Raw genomic sequence first — 8263 nt, 5'->3', positions numbered from 1 at the left:
GTCTCGAAAACTTTAATTTTTTTATGCTAAAAGTTTCTGCAAACAAAACTAACAGTAACTGCAAAAAGAATTTTTTAAAAATTGTTTTGCTTATATTTTTTATTTAAAGAACCTACCTCAAGGAACATAAAAAACTTTGTCATTGGCAGCTAAATATATTTCTAGTAAATAATTAAAGATATATTATGATTTGAATGTGCCTTAATATTTTATAGAATCCATTTTGGATTCACAATATTACCTTATTTTGATTTATACACTTACCGATTCTAAAACCGTCTTAAATTTTTCTGGGTGCTTGTTGTTTTCTCACTTGAAAACCCCTGGGCAGTTGTGGGTTAAGGGCAGGGGTAAGGATGATGCTGATGATGCCATTTAGATGCATATCAAAGTATTTCACTTTTGCCCAATCCTTTTGGCATTTTTGCATATGTACGTATTTATTTATTTATTTATTTATTGATTTAGTATACGCCTTGTGTGGCTGCTGCTGCTGCTGGCAATGACTTTGTTGTTTCTTTCAATTGTAGTTTATGGCTTTCCTTCCCCTCGATTTTCCTCGGCCTGTAAACCCTCGAGTTTTCCCTGTTTGTTGTTTATGCCGCAAAGTTTTCTTGGTCCTTGGGCGTCAGCCTGTTGGCAGCTGTGCAAAGTTTTTTGGGTCTTGCCTTATGATTATTTAAATTCATGTTCGACCTCACTTTATAGGTCTGCCCTATATAATTCAAATGATTTTCACTAAAGATGTGTTTAAAAACCGTTGGGGTTTTCCCACGTCTCCAAGGGCTGGCAATTAAGTCGAACACGAATTTTCCATTCCCATCATCTGTAACTGTTTCGCCTCATTTACTGAAAATTGAGAAACTGTTTTTGCTAAGAGTGTTAAGGAGGTGCGTGAGTCCCTCCGCACCTTTTCTATTTTTAACCCTTTTTGACCTTTTTATTTTAAAATTGTTGTATATTTTGTGATACATCAATTCTTTAAAACACCTTCGTGATTGCCCATGGTGATGGTCAACATAAAAACTGAAACATTGTGTGTTATTTTGCTTAGAAATTAGCAAAAGACGTATTGCTTACTTAGTGAATTTGAAAATCAACAAAGAAAGTACAATTTGAATAGTTCAAATAGATTTCAAGAATGTTCAAAATAAAATCTTCTTCTTCGTATTTCCACAGTTTATTTATATTATTGTCGGTGACCCAGAAAAGACCTGCAAATAAAGAGACAGCCATTGAACGTAGCCAGAAAGGGGTTAAATGTCCCGAGGCCTTCCCCTTCCGCTTCTTCTTCTTCTCGTAGAGCTTTACCTTGTTTCGGTTTGGGTTTATTTTTCAGTTTCCAGCTCGTATATCCGTTCCGTGTCGTCTTGGCCGTACGTCGTTCGTTTTACGGCCTTTGTAATTATCACTTTAATGAACTTTGCTAGTTTGATAGCGAACCTCGCCAAAGGTAGCGCCACGCAATGGGGCCAATGAGCGAGATAGCTGTCCCCGGGGAGAAAGAGACGGCCGTACGGGGAGTGAAAGAGAGGGGGCGGTTGCAAGGACGCTACGTGCTGGAACGGCCTTCTCCTTCCAGCGCATTGTGTGCCTTTGGTTTTTATTAAGGAATAAAATTAGTGAGCGCGTGCCGGGAACGCCAAAAATGCCAGTTGCAGCTCGTCCCCTGCCGCCCCGCGAACTTTCTCCCCGCTTTCACTCGCCTCCTTCCGGGCAAAAGAAAACGGAAGCAGTGGCGAAAGTCTCAGGAGCACGGAAAGAATGCAGTTTAAATGGGCGTTTTATTAACTAACTAATAGCCTGATTTTTTTGTTTCCTTAATTATTAAGACAGAAAACATGACAAAATATTATTGTGTTAAATAATAACTCATGACATTTTTTTGTAAGATAAAAGTGTTTTTTAAGAACTATTTTCATTTATCATATTTTAAAGTTATAACATTGTTTTAACAACTTGTATTTTACGCTGAATGGAAAATAGCACTTTGTGACCAAAAAAGAATAGTTCTTGTGACTTTATAAAGAAGCGTTTTCTTTGATTTATTCCTAAAGAAGCGTATAAAATTACTAAAATACATTTCAACTAATGTGTGTTTGATTGCTTATTGGTAATATTTTTCAGTGCACTTCAAGTGGGTTTAAGTTGAGGCAGAAACAGTGACTGCAACAGAGGCCGAAAGTTATGCGAAGCGAATGTGCGCAAAATAATGCAAGATAAACGCGCCAATTTCCAGAAGAGCAAAAATAGCAACAACTTTCGAAGGCGGAAGAGATGGGGAGCCAAGTGGGGTTAAATGAGGGAAAAGAATTGTTGAAGCACCGAAAAAAGGTATACAAAATGGAAGTTTCCGATTAAGAATGATTTAAAATAGGTCAAATGGTACCTATACAATTTATCACGAGTTTTGCAGTTGAATTGTATTGCATTTACTATTCCAGTTTGAGTATCTCATCATATTGGTTGAAAAAGAGTATTGCAAATAAATATAATTCGAGAAATGTAATTAGAAATACAGATGTGAAGTATATCTTTAAATATATTGGCTAAACGAAAACCAATTATATAATTTATTGAGATACAATTACTTTCCACAGTTTTTGTGCATTTTAACAAATGTATGCAAGGAATAATTAAGGGGGATTACACAAGGATCACGTTTAAATCAGCCGAAAGCAACATTACATCATGCCAGCCGAAATAAAACCCCAAAAGTGTGAATGTGCGAAATGGAAAAGCCCGGAAAAGTGGTCGAGCAATGAAAATGGCTGCGAAAATACAAATTGAAATGCAGCAGGTCGCCTTCCTTGTCGCGGTTTATTTTCCAGCGCCACTGCAATTAATCATAAAAGCAGATTTTAACACGAGCTGACTTTATGCCATGAATGGTGCGTGTACATATAAGTTTTATATGCCCATGCCCATGCCTATGCATGTATGGATGCCCTCACCAGCGCCTCGAACCCATGAAATATGCAAAATATCTTGTAATGTGCTTATCAATGTGTGCGGATGGCCATGGAACATGGATCGGGCAATGTTCCGGATTCGTTGACTCAGTTCCAGACGATTCCTTTCCTGGGCCAGAGAATAAATTCATTGAATTAACAAATAGCTTCGTGTTCATTTTAAGCCAAAAAGGAACAAAAGAGGAAAATGCGAAAAAAGTACGACTGTTACGGGCAAAAAGTGAGCGCATTTTTATTTTAAATGTTTTTATACGCGTGAACATGTATTATTATGCTACGACTAACCTGGATATTCTGTTCGAGCGCAATACTCTTAGTGGATATTCGTTAAAAATTAAAATAAATTACACAGTTGTTTTGCGGCTGGAATTTCTCTTGGCCCTTTTTTTGTTTTTGTTTTGTTTCCGGCTTTTTGTTTAACAGTTTTATGGCTAAAGCGAAAATAATTGACGAAACTTCATTTAATATAAGCTTAAAAATGCGTGTACGAATTGAGTTTTACCAGTACTTAAGAGTACCTCTCTTAATTAAGTTATCAAGCAGCAATTTGTGGCGCGTTATAAATATTAATAAGGCCCGTTTTTTGTAAATTAAGTGGAATATTTGTATCTTTAAGCGATCGATAAATGACAGTTGATTAATTAAATAGCAATTACGGTAGTTAATGAAGGCGAATTATATTACTTACTTAGCAATAACCATTATCTTGATATATGTTTGTAAAAGTACTACCGATATTAAATTTTTTGAATACACCATTAACAATAAGGAGAAAGCAATCAAAGGAATGTTAAAGCATTACAAAATACTAGGTGGTTTAAGATTTATCATTATTTAAAAAGGCAATTTTGCGTGGATGAATACTTGCCTTAAAAAAAATGTTTGCTTTTGAGATATTTTTACATCTGCCTCGTGGAAATGGTAACTATATGATTTTTTTTGTTGGTATTTACGTTTGAATTTTGCTTAAATGAAATTAATTTAAACGCAATACTTTGTAAATAGATCTTGTATGAGAACGACGCATCCAAAATCTAGAAAAGTGTGAATCATTCTTTTGAATTTGCCACAAATTAAAAAAACTTTAAAACGACTAAGGTGAGTTGACTAATCAAGTGTTAGTAGCTAGGAAATGTACTCGTATTCATTTTTAAAAACGTATAGTTCATTCCTTAATTTGCTCAAAAATCAGAAAGGCTTGCAAGAAAACAACAGAAACATGAATGGGCCAATTAAATTAAATGTAAATCTGCTTTTCCAAATTGGCAAGTGGTCTGAAATTCCCCACAATGCAATCATAAAGTGCTGAGCACCAGTTCAATTTGGAATGTTAATTCCCTGCCAGGAATTCGCCCACAATGGCTGATGAATTTAATCCGGCCCAGTAAGGTAATTCCACTTACAAAGCTCGAAAAAAGTGAAAATTCAAGGGGGAGGTGTACGAGTACGAGAGTTCATAGCATAATTTGCGGCGTGCATGCTAAAATAATGAATTTTCGCTTGCATAAACAAAGGAGTTAGTTAGACAGGATCTTGGGGACAACTTGAGCCTGGCAATTTCATTAGACGTGAAAAAAGGAAAATAGAATTCCCACCAAGGAATGCAATTTGCCTGCACTTTATAATTGGCTCAGGGCTGCAATGTTACATTGGGTTGTTCTAGAATGTGTTTTTCCCATTACAAACGGGCGTATCATTAAGTGCTCATTTAAATTCTCCCACAGCAGAAGTATCAGCGATAACACACCCCACTTTGCCTTACTTTTTTCCCATATTTTCGTTTTAATGAAACATTTACTGGTCCATTTGACCCCGCTAAGCCAGCCCTACGATAATTTCGTTTCCTCGTTTCGGTTGCCCTTTTCTTTCGTACTTTTTGATGGTTAACTGGCTGGATGCAGTGTCCTGTGTCCAGTGCCCTTTTTTTTTGTGTGTTTGCAGGATCTCGCAGCCTTTTGCTGCGGTCGCTGATGAACTGCACACATCACCCACCGGCACCCACCGGCAAACAACAGCAATGTCCTTTTAGCACATCCTGCCCACACACCTGAGCCCTGCGTCCTTTGGGAGGGGGGTTACGGGCAGCGGTTCCTCCAAGCTCCCCCGCTAAACTCGACTTTCGCTGCTTAAAAGCCATTTTTGCATTTTATATTTAATTTTTTCGACATCCTTTTTTTTGTCGCGGGTGTGCCGCAATGCTTATCCTTTTTTCTACCCTCTGAAAAGGTAATCTGCACCCGATAGAGGCTTTTCATGTTCGGAGTTTCAAAATAAAAAAAAAACTTAAAATAAAATAAATAAAAAATATATAAGTTTATCGCATGAATCAATAGAGTGCATTAAAATAAACACTTATAGAAAAATTCTATCTATTTAATTTTAAAGGACTTTGAAAAAAACTGTTATTTTCTGTCCAAGATAAAATATACTACGCTCTTGAATTAAATATTGCATGCAAACCCTTTAAGAAACTATTAATTTCTTATAGTAAGAAAATATATTCTTATTTCCTTTTACGATTAAAAAAAACTGAGGTTTGGTTTTCAATTTCCATTGACTTCGAAAGCCAACTGCATTTCAGGGTGTTTTCCACATTTATTAAGTTAATTTAAGTTAATTTTCGGTCCAAGATAAAAAAACTACTCTCTTGAATTAAAAATTGCATGCAAACCCTTTAAAAAACTATTAACTTCTTATAGTAGGAAAAAATAATCTTATTTCCTTTTACGATTAAAAAAACTGAGGTTTGGTTTTCAATTTCCATTGACTTCGAAAACCAACTGCATTTCAGGGTGTTTTCCACATTCATCAGGCTAAGTTAATTTTTGGTCCTTCTCATTTTTCGGTGTCCTTTCCACCTCTGTTTATTCTTCATCCTTTGGCTTTGGTTTACATTTTTTCTGTCGCTGTTTTCGCTGTTTGTTGCTGTTACCGCAGCATGCAAACATTTTGTAGCCGTTTCCTGGGAAACGGGCAAAAAAAGAAGGTCCCTGTCCTAGTTAAACTTTGCCTCCCTTTTCACATTTGCAATATTTATTGCCTTTTGATTATATTCCAGCCGAGCCAGAAGAAAATATTTTTGTATTTTGCAGGGCATATAAGATTTGGGTGATGTGAATTTAATGGAAAACCCGAATGGGGTATGGCATTGACATTGAACTGACGGGCCGGGGAAATTTGTTGGGGTTCCCTCAATCTTTAATAGAGTCAAAGTTGTTGAAGAATTTCACTCCTTTTTTCGCTTTTAGGTTGGTTTGATTGTCGGTTGGATTGCTCCACTCTTTAATAAGCGTCAAAGTTAACAAAGTTGCAACTTAACCTTTTCCTTTGTGTTTGGCTTATTCCCTTCTTATTTTCCATTCCATTGCCCCTTGCCCCAATCCATTTTCCCGGCGAAGATTTCTAAAGTTTCATTGATAATTTTAACGACTCCCAGCTACATGTGTCCGTTCGTCGGGGAGTCGGAAAGTCGGAAGGTCGGAGTTCTGGAGGGGATTTCGGAGGGGATTGCCGGTTCGTGTTGAACTGCAAAGGCGCTTTAAGTACTTCTGAAAAGTTGGTTTTATTGTGTTTCTCGTACAATAATTCACGGACTGAGCAATCAGTACTGAACTAAAGCTGAAGGAGAGACTCTAGTTACAGAGGATTTAAAATAAACCTCGTTTAAGTTTACATGAGTTTAAAAAGGATCAACTTACTTGATACGAACGAAATACAGAACACGAACAACAAGATCTCAGAATTGTAATGGATTTTTGCGTATCTGAAGTAGCATTCACATTTTTATTTACCTGTAAAAAGCCAATTTACCAGTATGGGCCAATTCTACTGAAATGCTGTATTTGAAAGGGAATTTGTATTCATTTTTACTGTGTAAACTTAAATGAATCTTTTCATATATATAGATAATGTGGGTCACATAATTTGCTAAGAAAACATAGTGAAATAATATTAAACTATATATATTTTAACACTACATCCAATTACGTTTTAAATACTTATAGGTAAGTACAAAGAAAGCTGTTACACAACGAAGATGTACAAATGTTGAGGAACAATTGTCTGGGAGCATCTCAGTTCTTTCAAAGCCCAGCCCCTCTCATTTATATTTTCTTAAGTTTCGCGGTTTTTTCTTTGGATCAATCGTGGGCTCTGTGTACCGAAGCTCTCCAATGGCAACAGTGGCAAGCCATCGAGTCAAGTGTCGAAGGCCACGAACCACCTGCCCTATCCGCAATACCACCCAAGTCCCACCCACTTTTCCCCGCACTTTCCACCGCCTTTATTTTTGGCTTACCAAAACCGCGAGGTGGCATTGCTTTTATTGCAAGCAAAAGCTTGCGCTTCTGCAATTTCCTTTTCATCCAATTTTTTTTTCATTAGCAAAATATTCCCCGACTTAAGTCCTTAATTTTCTTTTTCTTTCTTGCAAACTTTCGGCGGGTCTCTCTTTTGGTTATTTAATCATTATCCTTACGCAACTGTGGAGTTAATCTGATTTGAAATCAATTTCAATTTTATGAGCACACAAATCATGCTTTATTTTTGAGGGCCTGCAATTAAGCTGGTTCACTGCAATCCGATCTCAAGATGATTTTTTATGGCCCTGTATGTTTTATGGCTTAATAGTCGGCCCACAGAAAGGTGCCAGTTGAATTAATTCTGCAAGTCAGCCGAGCGTTGAACTCGTTTCCCAGGTATCCTGTCGGCACTTAATAAATTTATGATGAACCTTCACACACTCGAGATCTGGGAATTTGAGATTCCATTCCATTCCTCACCATTCCATTCCATTTCAATGCGTTCCTGCACTGAACGGCAAAGTATATTAGTTTAAAGACTATTATAAACCCCGCTATTTGAGATTTTATACCTATAAACATTTTTGTTCAACATACCATTTAATATCGATATAAATTATAAAATCAGATTTATATATTATATAGATTTTTAAAAAGAATAACAGATTACCAAACTACTTTTCCATAAATTATAATTTTAAGAAAATTCTATTCAATTCTTTTAAATAGTATTCCCATTTTTGATTGCCAATATCATGGATGGCAGGATTACCTACTTGTTAAAAGCACAGCTTAAAGTATTATTTATTACAGATTGTGAGATGTTTTTTTCTGTGTGTTGGACATTTTCTTGTTTTTGGCTTGGTTTCGTTTTCGTTTCTTAATTGCCTTCGGCCCGAGAACCTCGCCAAAAATGTGCTAAAAATGCAAAAATATGGCAAGTTATACAGTGTACATATATATAGGAACCCCATGGGGGCGAGGGGGTGC

Source organism: Drosophila subpulchrella, chromosome X, assembly GCF_014743375.2.
Source record: "Drosophila subpulchrella strain 33 F10 #4 breed RU33 chromosome X, RU_Dsub_v1.1 Primary Assembly, whole genome shotgun sequence".
Taxonomy (NCBI): Eukaryota; Metazoa; Arthropoda; class Insecta; order Diptera; family Drosophilidae; genus Drosophila; species Drosophila subpulchrella.
Note: the sequence above shows the minus strand (reverse complement) of the source record.